The sequence below is a fragment of the Chiloscyllium punctatum genome, unplaced genomic scaffold (genome assembly GCF_047496795.1).
Source record: "Chiloscyllium punctatum isolate Juve2018m unplaced genomic scaffold, sChiPun1.3 scaffold_604, whole genome shotgun sequence".
Lineage (NCBI taxonomy): Eukaryota > Metazoa > Chordata > Chondrichthyes > Orectolobiformes > Hemiscylliidae > Chiloscyllium > Chiloscyllium punctatum.
The window spans coordinates 18,193-30,000 of NW_027310338.1; positions in this window are offsets into that span (position 1 = coordinate 18,193).

Below are 11,808 nucleotides of genomic sequence, written 5' to 3' on the forward strand. Positions count from 1 at the left end.
TTCTGCCGACGGTCTCGTCTTCGAGGCCGGTGCCTCCCCCGTGTACAGGCCGATTTTCGTGCATTTCCAACGGTGGGAAGTGGTCCAAAAGGGAATGGGGGTGGACGTGTCTGCTCATACCGACTTTGAGACTTGTAAGCCGGGTAGCTCAGCCGGGTTTGTTCCGGCGGTTCTGCCGACGGTCTCGTCATCGAGGGGGGAGCCTCCCCCGTGTCCAGGCCGATTTTCATGCATTTCCAACCGTGGGAAGTGGTCCAAAAGGGAATGGGGGTGAATGTGACTGCTCATACCGACTTTGAGACTTTTAAGCCGGGTAGCTCAGCCGGGTTTGACCCGGCGGTTCTGCCGACGGCCTCGCCTTCGAGGGGGGAGCGTCCCCCGTGTTCAGGCCGAATTTTGTGCATTTCGAACCGTGGGAAGTTGCCCAAAAGTCGATGGGAGTGAATGTGACTGCTCAACCCGACTTTGAGACTTGTAAGCCGGGTAGCTCAGCCGGGTTTGACCCGGCGGTTCTGCCGACGGTCTCGTCTTCGAGGCGGGTGCCTCCCCCGTGTACAGGCCGATTTTCATGCATTTCGTACCGTGGGAAGCGGTCCAAAAGGGGATGGGAGTGAACGTGACTGCTCATACCGACTTTGGCGCTTCCGAGCCGGGTAGCTCAGCCGGGTTTGACCCGGCGGTTCTGCCGACGGTCTCGTCTTCGAGGCGGGTGCCTCTCCCGTGTACAGGCCGATTTTCGTGCATTTCCAACCGTGGGAAGTGGTCCAAAAGGGAATGGGGGTGGACGTGACTGCTCAACCCGGCTTTGAGACTTGTAAGCCGGGTAGCTCAGCCGGGTTTGACCCGGCGGTTCTGCCGACGGTCCCGCCTTCGAGGGCGGACCCTCCCCCGTGTACAGGCCGATTTTCGTGCATTTCCAACGGTGGGAAGAGGTCCAAAAGGGGATGGGAGTGAACGTGACTGCTCAACCCGACTCTGAGGCTTCTAACCCGGGTAGCTCGGCCGGGTTTGACCCGTCGATTCTGCCGATGGTCTCGTTTTGGAGGGGGGAGCCTCCCCCGTGTTCAGTCCGATTTTCGTGCATTTCGAACCGTGGGAAGCGGCCCAAAAGGGGATGGGAGTGAATGTGACTGCTCATACCGACTTTGGCGCTTCCGAGCCTGGTAGCTCAGCCGGGTTTGATCCGGCGGTTCTGCCGACGGTCTCGTCTTCGAGGCGGCTCCCTCCCCCGTGTACAGGCCGATTTTCATGCATTTCGTACCGTGGGAAGTGGTCCAAAAGGGAATGGGGGTGGACGTGACTGCTCATACCGACATCGAGACTTGTAAGCCGTGTAGCTCGGCCGGGTTTGATCCGGCGGGTCTGCCGACGGTCTCGTCTTCGAGAGGGGGGCCTCCCCCGTGTACAGGCCGATTTTCGTGCATTTCCAACGGTGGGAAGAGGTTCAAAAGGGGATGGGGGTGAATGTGACTGCTCAACCCGACTCTGAGGCTTCTAACCCGGGTAGCTCGGCCGGGTTTGATCCGGCGGTTCTGCCGACGGTCTCGTCTTCGAGGCCGGTGCCTCCCCCGTGTACAGGCCGATTTTCGTGCATTTCCAACGGTGGGAAGTGGTCCAAAAGGGAATGGGGGTGGACGTGTCTGCTCATACCGACTTTGAGACTTGTAAGCCGGGTAGCTCAGCCGGGTTTGTTCCGGCGGTTCTGCCGACGGTCTCGTCATCGAGGGGGGAGCCTCCCCCGTGTCCAGGCCGATTTTCATGCATTTCCAACCGTGGGAAGTGGTCCAAAAGGGAATGGGGGTGAATGTGACTGCTCATACCGACTTTGAGACTTTTAAGCCGGGTAGCTCAGCCGGGTTTGACCCGGCGGTTCTGCCGACGGCCTCGCCTTCGAGGGGGGAGCGTCCCCCGTGTTCAGGCCGAATTTTGTGCATTTCGAACCGTGGGAAGTTGCCCAAAAGTCGATGGGAGTGAATGTGACTGCTCAACCCGACTTTGAGACTTGTAAGCCGGGTAGCTCAGCCGGGTTTGACCCGGCGGTTCTGCCGACGGTCTCGTCTTCGAGGCGGGTGCCTCCCCCGTGTACAGGCCGATTTTCATGCATTTCGTACCGTGGGAAGCGGTCCAAAAGGGGATGGGAGTGAACGTGACTGCTCATACCGACTTTGGCGCTTCCGAGCCGGGTAGCTCAGCCGGGTTTGACCCGGCGGTTCTGCCGACGGTCTCGTCTTCGAGGCGGGTGCCTCTCCCGTGTACAGGCCGATTTTCGTGCATTTCCAACCGTGGGAAGTGGTCCAAAAGGGAATGGGGGTGGACGTGACTGCTCAACCCGGCTTTGAGACTTGTAAGCCGGGTAGCTCAGCCGGGTTTGACCCGGCGGTTCTGCCGACGGTCCCGCCTTCGAGGGCGGACCCTCCCCCGTGTACAGGCCGATTTTCGTGCATTTCCAACGGTGGGAAGAGGTCCAAAAGGGGATGGGAGTGAACGTGACTGCTCAACCCGACTCTGAGGCTTCTAACCCGGGTAGCTCGGCCGGGTTTGACCCGTCGATTCTGCCGATGGTCTCGTTTTGGAGGGGGGAGCCTCCCCCGTGTTCAGTCCGATTTTCGTGCATTTCGAACCGTGGGAAGCGGCCCAAAAGGGGATGGGAGTGAATGTGACTGCTCATACCGACTTTGGCGCTTCCGAGCCTGGTAGCTCAGCCGGGTTTGATCCGGCGGTTCTGCCGACGGTCTCGTCTTCGAGGCGGCTCCCTCCCCCGTGTACAGGCCGATTTTCATGCATTTCGTACCGTGGGAAGTGGTCCAAAAGGGAATGGGGGTGGACGTGACTGCTCATACCGACATCGAGACTTGTAAGCCGTGTAGCTCGGCCGGGTTTGATCCGTCGGGTCTGCCGACGGTCTCGTCTTCGAGAGGGGGGCCTCCCCCGTGTACAGGCCGATTTTCGTGCATTTCCAACGGTGGGAAGAGGTTCAAAAGGGGATGGGGGTGAATGTGACTGCTCAACCCGACTCTGAGGCTTCTAACCCGGGTAGCTCGGCCGGGTTTGATCCGGCGGTTCTGCCGACGGTCTCGTCTTCGAGGCCGGTGCCTCCCCCGTGTACAGGCCGATTTTCGTGCATTTCCAACGGTGGGAAGTGGTCCAAAAGGGAATGGGGGTGGACGTGTCTGCTCATACCGACTTTGAGACTTGTAAGCCGGGTAGCTCAGCCGGGTTTGTTCCGGCGGTTCTGCCGACGGTCTCGTCATCGAGGGGGGAGCCTCCCCCGTGTCCAGGCCGATTTTCATGCATTTCCAACCGTGGGAAGTGGTCCAAAAGGGAATGGGGGTGAATGTGACTGCTCATACCGACTTTGAGACTTTTAAGCCGGGTAGCTCAGCCGGGTTTGACCCGGCGGTTCTGCCGACGGCCTCGCCTTCGAGGGGGGAGCGTCCCCCGTGTTCAGGCCGAATTTTGTGCATTTCGAACCGTGGGAAGTTGCCCAAAAGTCGATGGGAGTGAATGTGACTGCTCAACCCGACTTTGAGACTTGTAAGCCGGGTAGCTCAGCCGGGTTTGACCCGGCGGTTCTGCCGACGGTCTCGTCTTCGAGGCGGGTGCCTCCCCCGTGTACAGGCCGATTTTCATGCATTTCGTACCGTGGGAAGCGGTCCAAAAGGGGATGGGAGTGAACGTGACTGCTCATACCGACTTTGGCGCTTCCGAGCCGGGTAGCTCAGCCGGGTTTGACCCGGCGGTTCTGCCGACGGTCTCGTCTTCGAGGCGGGTGCCTCTCCCGTGTACAGGCCGATTTTCGTGCATTTCCAACCGTGGGAAGTGGTCCAAAAGGGAATGGGGGTGGACGTGACTGCTCAACCCGGCTTTGAGACTTGTAAGCCGGGTAGCTCAGCCGGGTTTGACCCGGCGGTTCTGCCGACGGTCCCGCCTTCGAGGGCGGACCCTCCCCCGTGTACAGGCCGATTTTCGTGCATTTCCAACGGTGGGAAGAGGTCCAAAAGGGGATGGGAGTGAACGTGACTGCTCAACCCGACTCTGAGGCTTCTAACCCGGGTAGCTCGGCCGGGTTTGACCCGTCGATTCTGCCGATGGTCTCGTTTTGGAGGGGGGAGCCTCCCCCGTGTTCAGTCCGATTTTCGTGCATTTCGAACCGTGGGAAGCGGCCCAAAAGGGGATGGGAGTGAATGTGACTGCTCATACCGACTTTGGCGCTTCCGAGCCTGGTAGCTCAGCCGGGTTTGATCCGGCGGTTCTGCCGACGGTCTCGTCTTCGAGGCGGCTCCCTCCCCCGTGTACAGGCCGATTTTCATGCATTTCCAACGGTGGGAACAGGTTCAAAAGGGGATGGGAGTGATTGTGACTGCTCAACCCGACTCTAGGGCTTCTAACCCGGGTAGCCCGGCCGGGTTTGACCCGGCGGTTCTGCCGACGGTCTCGTCTTCGAGGCGGGTGCCTCCCCCGTGTACAGGCCGATTTTCATGCATTTCGTACCGTGGGAAGTGGTCCAAAAGGGAATGGGGGTGGACGTGTCTGCTCATACCGACTTTGAGACTTGTAAGCCGGGTAGCTCAGCCGGGTTTGTTCCGGCGGGTCTGCCGACGGTCTCGTCTTCGAGAGGGGGGGGGCCTCCCCCGTGTACAGGCCGATTTTCGTGCATTTCCAACGGTGGGAACAGGTTCAAAAGGGGATGGGAGTGAATGTGACTGCTCAACCCGACTCTGAGGCTTCTAACCCGGGTAGCTCGGCCGGGTTTGACCCGGCGGTTCTGCCTTCGGTCTCGCCTTCGAGAGGGGCGCCTCCCCCGTGTACAGGCCGATTTTCGTGCATTTCCAACGGTGGGAACAGGTTCAAAAGGGGATGGGGGTGAATGCGACTGCTCAACCCGACTCTGAGGCTTCTAACCCGGGTAGCTCAGCCGGGTTTGACCCGGCGGGTCTGCCGACGGTCTCGTCTTCGAGGCGGGTGCCTCCCCCGTATACAGGCCGATTTTCATGCATTTCGAACCGTGTGAAGTGGTCCAAAAGGGAATGGGGGTGGACGTGTCTGCTCATACCGACTTTGAGACTTGTAAGCCGGGTAGCTCAGCCGGGTTTGTTCCGGCGGTTCTGCCGACGGTCTCGTCTTCGAGGCGGGTGCCTCCCCCGTGTACAGGCCGATTTTCGTGCATTTGCAACGGTGGGAAGTTGCCCAAAAGTCGATGGGAGTGAATGTGACTGCTCAACCCGACTCTGAGGCTTCTAACCCGGGTAGCTCGGCCGGGTTTGACCCGGCGGTTCTGCCGACGGTCTCGTCTTCGAGGCGGGTGCCTCCCCCGTGTACAGGCCGATGTTCGTGCATTTCGAACCGTGGGAAGTGGTCTAAAAGTCGATGGGAGTGAACGTGACTGCTCAACCCGACTTTGAGACTTGTAAGCCGGGTAGCTCAGCCAGGTTTGACCCGGCGGTTCTGCCGACGGTCTCGCCTTCGAGGGCGGACCCTCCCCCGTGTACAGGCCGGTTTTCGTGCATTTCGAACCGTGGGAAGTGATCCAAAAGGGAATGGGGGTGAACGTGACTGCCCAACCCGGCTTTGAGACTTGTAAGCCGGGTAGCTCAGCCGGGTTGGACCCGGCGGTTCTGCCGACGGTCTCGACTTCGAGGCGGGTGCCTCCCCCGTGTACAGGCCGATTTTCATGCATTTGCAACGGTGGGAAGTTGCCCAAAAGTCGATGGGAGTGAATGTGACTGCTCAACCCGACTTCGAGACTTGTAAGCCGGGTAGCTCAGCCGGGTTTGACCCGGCGGTTCTGCCGACGGTCTCGCCTTCGAGGGGGGAGCCTCCCCCGTGTACAGGCCGATTTTCGTGCATTTCCAACGGTGGGAACAGGTTCAAAAGGGGATGGGAGTGATTGTGACTGCTCAACCCGACTCTAGGGCTTCTAACCCGGGTAGCCCGGCCGGGTTTGACCCGGCGGTTCTGCCGACGGTCTCGTCTTCGAGGCGGGTGCCACCCCCGTATACAGGCCGATTTTCATGCATTTCGAACCGTGGGAAGTGGTCCAAAAGGGAATGGGGGTGGACGTGTCTGCTCATACCGACTTTGAGACTTGTAAGCCGGGTAGCTCAGCCGGGTTTGATCCGGCGGTTCTGCCGACGGTCTCGCCTTCGAGGGGGGAGCCTCCCCCGTGTTCAGTCCGATTTCCATGCATTTCCAACCGTGGGAAGTTGCCCAAAAGGGGATGGGAGTGAATGTGACTGCTCAACCCGACTTTGGCGCTTCCGAGCCGGGTAGCTCAGCCGGGTTTGACCCGGCGGTTCTGCCGACGGTCTCGTCTTCGAGGCGGGTGCCTCCCCCGTGTACAGGCCGATTTTCATGCATTTGGAACCGTGGGAAGTGGTCCAAAAGGGAATGGGGGTGGACGTGACTGCTCATACCGACTTTGAGACTTGTAAGCCGGGTAGCTCAGCCGGGTTTGACCCGGCGGTTCTGCCGACGGTCTCGCCTTCGAGGGGGGAGCCTCCCCCGTGTTCAGTCCGATTTTCGTGCATTTCCCACGGTGGGAAATGGTATCTTTCATTACGGGGACAAGGGTCTGAAGCGGTGAAGTCAGTAACCGGCATAGTTAAGGAAAGGGTTCGAATTTTCTCAACAGTACGAAAAAAGTGAGCAGGGAAGCTAGAGAAGGTGTCAGTGAGTCCCAAACGAGTGAACCGCAAAACTTAGGGAAATGCCCGAAAGCGTTTTAAAGGGTGAAATCGGGAACGAGGAAATGATGGGAAAGTGCCTGAAAGTGCTAAATGAGTAAACAGAAAAACGAAGAAAAATGTTTGAAAAGAAGAAGTGAGTAACCAGGAAAACTTAGAAAAATGTTCAAAACGAAGAAATCAGTAACCAGGAAAACTTAGAAAAATGATCAAAAAGAAGAAATGAGTAACCAGGAAAACTTAGAAAAATGTTTAAAAAGAAGAAATCAGTAACCAGGAAAACTTAGGAAAATGTTTAAAAAGAAGAAGTGAGTAACCAGAAAAACTTAGAAAAATGTTTAAAAAGAAGAAATCAGTAACCAGAAAAACTGCGAAAAATGTTTAAAAAGAAGAAATGAGTAACCAGAAAAACTTAGAAAAATGTTTAAAAAGAAGAAATCAGTAACCAGGAAAACTTAGAAAAATGTTTAAAAAGAAGAAATCAGTAACCAGGAAAACTTAGAAAAATGTTATAAAAGAAGAAGTGAGTAACCAGAAAAACTTAGAAAAATGTTTAAAAAGAAGAAATCAGTAACCAGAAAAACTGCGAAAAATGTTTAAAAAGAAGAAATCAGTAACCAGACAAACTGCGAAAAATGTTTAAAAAGAAGAAATCAGTAACCAGGAAAACTTAGAAAAATGTTTAAAAAGAAGAAGTGAGTAACCAGAAAAACTTAGAAAAATGTTTAAAAAGAAGAAATCAGTAACCAGAAAAACTGCGAAAAATGTTTAAAAAGAAGAAATCAGTAACCAGGAAAACTTAGAAAAATGTTTAAAAAGAAGAAATCAGTAACCAGAAAAACTTAGAAAAATGTTTCAAAAGAAGAAGTGAGTAACCAGAAAAACTTAGAAAAATGTTTAAAAAGAAGAAATCAGTAACCAGGAAAACTTAGAAAAATGTTTAAAAAGAAGAAATCAGTAACCAGAAAAACTGCGAAAAATGTTTAAAAAGAAGAAATCAGTAACCAGAAAAACTGCGAAAAATGTTTAAAAAGAAGAAATCAGTAACCAGACAAACTGCGAAAAATGTTTAAAAAGAAGAAATCAGTAACCAGAAAAACTTAGAAAAATGTTTAAAAAGAAGAAATCAGTAACCAGAAAAACTGCGAAAAATGTTTAAAAAGAAGAAATCAGTAACCAGAAAAACTTAGAAAAATGTTTAAAAAGAAGAAGTGAGTAACCAGAAAAACTTAGAAAAATGTTTAAAAAGAAGAAATGAGTAACCAGGAAAACTTAGAAAAATGTTTAAAAAGAAGAAATCAGTAACCAGAAAAACTTAGAAAAATGTTTAAAAAGAAGAAATGAGTAACCAGAAAAACTTAGAAAAATGTTTAAAAAGAAGAAATCAGTAACCAGAAAAACGGCGAAAAATGTTTAAAAAGAAGAAATCAGTAACCAGAAAAACGGCGAAAAATGTTTAAAAAGAAGAAATCAGTAACCAGACAAACTGCGAAAAATGTTTAAAAAGAAGAAATCAGTAACCAGAAAAACTTAGAAAAATGTTTAAAAAGAAGAAATCAGTAACCAGGAAAACTTGGAAAAAAACACTTAGAAAAATTTTCAGCAAAGTGTGAAAAATATTCTAAGTGTCAGCGGAGGAAAATGCTGCAGCATCGGGAAAGATTCGCAAACTTACACCGAACATGTGCTCCGAAGTGCCGGAGGAATTGGGTGAATTGAGCCCGGCAAATGGCCAGCTGTCGTTTTGTGCCTGCAGCCCGAAAACTTTAACTTTGTCTGTCGCGGAAGTCCGGACCGAGAAAAATCCAAACGGTTTTGACCGGACCGAGTTCCAGACCGATGCAGTCAAATTTGGAATTCAGACCCATTCAGTGCCACTTGTAGTTTTTCCGCAGTGAGGTTGGCGGGGTACCCGGAGATATATGGGAACACGATTTTTAGAACAAAATGGCGGCGCGGGACCGTTCTGAAAGGCATCCGAAAAACGGTTCCACGGGCATAGCACTTTAATGACAGGTATGAGTGCATGCCGGAGAGCTCTTGGAAGTCGAATTTTTGACACTTTGTCAATTTTTTGACAGATTTGACAAACTCTTTCTGTCTGTTCTAAGAGTCAGTCAGAGACTTGTGCGGCGGTCTTTTGACACTATTGGAGGGCGGGCAAACCCCACGTTGACTCCGGCCGTCCCTCCACAGGCGCTCGTGTCCAAAATGAAGGCGAGAGACGCGAGTGGCCTGGTTCCCTTGGGTGTTGCCAAGAAGGCTGCGGGCTGACCGTTGCCTGAGCACTCCCTAAAGCCTCTTGTGATGAGAGCAGACCTCGCCTGCCGCACGACCGGCTCTGGGAGTCGTTGGGCCGCTATTTGTGAATAGTCTGGTCCTCCTCTGCCACCCGGACAAGCGCGATGGCTCTGCCGCCCTGCGGTGCTCGTCACCCAGGTTTGGGGAACACGATACTCGTAACAAAAATAAAAGGCGGCTCGGGACCTGCAGGCGAAAGGGGTCCCGTGGTGCTAAGCACGTCGACTTCGGGTCTCGGTGCAAGCCGGAGAGCTCACGGAAGTCTAAAGTTTTCGGCACGTGGTCGAATCTTTTCAAAGGCTTACCCGGCTCTTTCCGTCCATTCTGAGAGTAAGTCAGAGGCCGGTGCGGAGGTCTCTTGACAATCGGAGGGGGTGGTGGCCCTCCGCAGGCGCTCGTGTCGAAAATGAAGGCGAGAGACGCGAGTGGCCTGGTTCCCCTGGGTGTTGCCAGGAAGGCTGCGGGCTGACCCTTGCCTGAGCACTCCCTAAAGCCTCTTGTGATGAGAGCAGACCTCGCGCGCCGCACGACCGGCTCTGGGAGTCGTTGGGCCGCTATCTGTGAATAGTCTGGTCCTCCTCTGCCACCCGGCCAAGTGCGATGGCTCTGCCGCCCTGCGGTGCTCGTCACGCAGGTATGGGGCACACGATGCTCGTAACAGCAAATAAAGGCGGCTCGGGACCTGCAGGCGAAAGGGGTCCCGTGGTGCTTAGCACGTCGACTTCGGGTCTCGGTGCAAGCCGGAGAGCTCACGGAAGTCTAAAGTTTTCGGCACGTGGTCGAATCTTTTGAAAGGCTTACCCGGCTCTTTCCGTCCATTCTGAGAGTCAGTCAGAGGCCGGTGCGGCGGTCTATTGACGACCGGAGGCTCCCATGGGTGTTGCGATGAGGGTGGAGGGCACAGAACCTTGCCTTAGCACTCCCTAATAAAGCCTCTTGTGAAGAGAGCAGACCTCGCGCGCCGCACGACCGGCTCTGGGAGTCGTTGGGCCGCTATCTGTGAATAGTCTGGTCCTCCTCTGCCACCCGGCCAAGTGCGATGGCTCTGCCGCCCTGCGGTGCTCGTCACGCAGGTATGGGGCACACGATGCTCGTAACAGCAAATAAAGGCGGCTCGGGACCTGCAGGCGAAAGGGGTCCCGTGGTGCTTCGCACGTCGACTTCGGGTCTCGGTGCAAGCCGGAGAGCTCACGGAAGTCTAAAGTTTTCGGCACGTGGTCGAATCTTTTGAAAGGCTTACCCGGCTCTTTCCGTCCATTCTGAGAGTCAGTCAGAGGCCGGTGCGGCGGTCTATTGACGACCGGAGGCTCCCATGGGTGTTGCGATGAGGGTGGAGGGCACAGAACCTTGCCTTAGCACTCCCTAATAAAGCCTCTTGTGAAGAGAGCAGACCTCGCGCGCCGCACGACCGGCTCTGGGAGTCGTTGGGCCGCTATCTGCGAATAGTCGGGTCCTCCTCTGCCACCCGGCCAAGTGCGATGGCTCTGCCGCCCTGCGGTGCTCGTCACGCAGGTATGGGGCACACGATGCTCGTAACAGCAAATAAAGGCGGCTCGGGACCTGCAGGCGAAAGGGGTCCCGTGGTGCTTCGCACGTCGACTTCGGGTCTCGGTGCAAGCCGGAGAGCTCACGGAAGTCTAAAGTTTTCGGCACGTGGTCGAATCTTTTGAAAGGCTTACCCGGCTCTTTCCGTCCATTCTGAGAGTCAGTCAGAGGCCGGTGCGGCGGTCTATTGACGACCGGAGGCTCCCATGGGTGTTGCGATGAGGGTGGAGGGCACAGAACCTTGCCTTAGCACTCCCTAATAAAGCCTCTTGTGAAGAGAGCAGACCTCGCGCGCCGCACGACCGGCTCTGGGAGTCGTTGGGCCGCTATCTGTGAATAGTCGGGTCCTCCTCTGCCACCCGGCCAAGTGCGATGGCTCTGCCGCCCTGCGGTGCTCGTCACGCAGGTATGGGGCACACGATGCTCGTAACAGCAAATAAAGGCGGCTCGGGACCTGCAGGCGAAAGGGGTCCCGTGGTGCTTAGCACGTCGACTTCGGGTCTCGGTGCAAGCCGGAGAGCTCACGGAAGTCTAAAGTTTTCGGCACGTGGTCGAATCTTTTGAAAGGCTTACCCGGCTCTTTCCGTCCATTCTGAGAGTCAGTCAGAGGCCGGTGCGGCGGTCTATTGACGACCGGAGGCTCCCATGGGTGTTGCGATGAGGGTGGAGGGCACAGAACCTTGCCTTAGCACTCCCTAATAAAGCCTCTTGTGAAGAGAGCAGACCTCGCGCGCCGCACGACCGGCTCTGGGAGTCGTTGGGCCGCTATCTGTGAATAGTCTGGTCCTCCTCTGCCACCCGGCCAATCGCGATGGCTCTGCCGCCCTGCGGTGCTTATCACGCAGGTTTGGGGCACACGATACTCGTAACAGCAAATTAAAAATAAAGGCGGCTCGGGACCTGCAGGCGAAAGGGGTCCCGGTGCAAGCCGGAGAGCTCACGGAAGTCTAAAGTTTTCGGCACGTGGTCGAATCTTTTGAAAGGCTTACACGGCTCTTTCCGTCCATTCTGAGAGTTAAGTCAGAGGCCTGTGCGGAGGTCTCTCGACGACATGAGGAGTTGGCTAACCCTGGGTGTTGCGATGAGGGTGGAGGCCGCAGAACCTTGCCTTAGCACTCCCTAAAGCCACTTGTGATGAGAGCAGACCTCGCGTGCCGCACCACCGGCTCTGGGAGTCGTTGGGCCGCTATCTGTGAATAGTCTGGTCCTCCTCTGCCACCCGGCCAAGCGCGATGGCTCTGCCGCCCTGCGGTGCTTATCACGCAGGTTTGGGGCACAC